Here is a 2,498-nt window from a genome sequence, read left to right as displayed (position 1 = left end):
ATAAGAGAGTCAGGTCGCAATAAGAATTCTTTTTCGGCTTCGTTCACGCGGAAACAAGGTGCAGCACGTGGGCTCGTGGTCCCCACTCACATTCGTTCACAGTAACTTGGTTTGTAACTAGCATTTTTGGTCACACGATATGCAGCCTATTAAAATTTAAGAAATTTCCAGAAAGCTGGTTTGTAACTAGCATTTTTGGTCACACGATATGCAGCCTATTAAAATTTAAGAAATTTCCAGAAAGCTAATGTACTATGCATAAGATGGGGTATTTTCGTGCTCTTTTTGCTAATTGTTTTCCTACTCAATAAAACGGAGCATTTTTTACAGTTCACCTTTTTAGGAGAAATGTAGAACTTAATTGAGTTTGGTTGTAATCTCACTTTTTGGGCCAGAAGGGAGGAAGTTCCGTGTGTACATTTATTTTGCTTTTATTTCTTCAATTTAATAGTTGAAACAATAAAATGTGGCCCATAATTAACTAAGAAAATTATGAAAAGTCATTACAGTTTTGAATATTTATGTATAAATTACATAGGATTAATTCCTACAGAGAAAACCTTTTTACAACATCAGGATTATGTAATTCTCCTATCATATGGGTCTAGAGATCCTGTCAGTTCTTACTCGAAAATGCAATCTTGAGGGTGAATTCAATCTTATGAAGATAGCAAGGGCTACTCCAGGTTTTGTAAGAGTTCATTTGAACGCACTGGTGAACAAAGCTGGCAATCTAGCAATGAGAAGAATAATGGAGAAGAGGAAATCTGGATTTCAAGAGGGAAAAACAGATGACTGGTTGCGGCAACCATTGTCCCTTGAAGATTTAGCCAGCAGTAATGTTACAATGTCTGATTTTCATGTATTGTAATCACACATCAATCTATTGTTTGTTTTCCATCGCCGAATGTCTTTTCAATATGCCATTGTGATATGTTATATGTTCATGATGAAAGCAGCAATATTTGTGTATTTTATAACTGTTACTTAGTTTTTTGTGGGGCCATTAATGCAACTATATATAGTTAGTGTCAGAAAGATATTGTTAGAGATTAGCCTCTTAGCTCTGTAAATGCTAAAAAAATTATTGTTATAGGTAGTTGTCCTGTGATTTATTTTAACTCTTTCACGTTTGTAAAGAGCAAGACAATCTAATTTATTGTGTCAGAAAGTTGATATCAAAGGTACACCATGTGAGATATGCCTTATGGTGTGTGGAATACCTGCTTGAACCAGGAAATGCTTGTCCATCTATGGGCAAAAGTATAACCGTTGTTAAGCCATTTTTAGGACTATACTCTTTCCACGTAGTACCTAGGAGTGTTGCCGCAACTGACTTGCATCTTAGAAATATTTTTTAATACTTTCGTGGGATACTATGAGATGTCAGGAGCAAAAACTTGTAACGTGTAATATATGTCTTCAGATGATCTTTGTTGATGGTGAAAATAAAGCATGTGAGATAGTAGGAATTGAGACGAATAGATTACTATTGAGAATCTCTGGTCAATAGTAATGAGCTATTGGAGTGTATGCTTGTTCTACAGAAGGTATTTGTTTATTTTTATTTATCAGTTGACGTGTGCATACAATTCTCTTTTTGTATGTTTTCATTTGCTTTTGAGTTCAAGAATATAAAGTGAATATTTTGAAAAAAATAGGATAATGACAAAAATTATGAATTTCCATTTAAAACATTAGTCTTTTTAGAATATGAACAATGGAAATATATCTAGAATGCAATTTGTTTGTGTAACAAATGAGTAATACTTTTCCCCATCTTACAGGCTGGCAAATTTTTTAACTCACCTCAAATGATGCCACTTCCTAACAGAGAGAAATTGAAGGTCGCTAATTGTGAATTTTTAGCTTCAATTCATATGCTGGCTATATTGTTTACATTAGAGAAATTGAAGGTCGCTAATTGTGAATTTTTAGCTTCAATTCATATGCTGGCTATATTGTTTACATTCAATAAATTTATACCAAATCTTTCCATAAATAAAATTATATTTTAAGATAATATTAAAAAATTTACCACGTGCATTGCACGTGCATAAAAACTAGTATATATATATAGAGCAATATGGGTATGCTTGGTACCAAGCACAAAAAGTTATACTTGGTAGTGATGTGTCACATCCCCCTCCACTCATTCAAATATGGGGACCACATTCACATGGGTAGTGAGTGGATGAGGATGTGACACATCACTACCAAGCACAAAATTTATGCTTGGTACCAAGCATACCCATTTTTCTCATATATATATATATAGGTGAAAACTTGTGTCAACTTAAGTGGATAGGGAATAGTGTGTCCACCAAAGTTTTTAACCACTCATGTTGCCTAGGAATCCTTGTATTATATAAAAAGGTGTTTTATATTAATAAATGTGTGGCTAGGAACTTTGGTGGACATCAACTTAAGTTGATAGGAGTCTTGCTCTCTCTCTCTCTCTCTCTCTCTCTCTCTCTCTCTCTATATATATATATATA

The sequence above is a fragment of the Asparagus officinalis genome, chromosome 7, assembly GCF_001876935.1.
Source record: "Asparagus officinalis chromosome 7, Aspof.V1, whole genome shotgun sequence".
Classification (NCBI taxonomy): Eukaryota; Viridiplantae; Streptophyta; class Magnoliopsida; order Asparagales; family Asparagaceae; genus Asparagus; species Asparagus officinalis.
The sequence above is the reverse complement of the archived record's forward strand: the minus strand, read 5'-3'. Positions refer to the sequence as shown.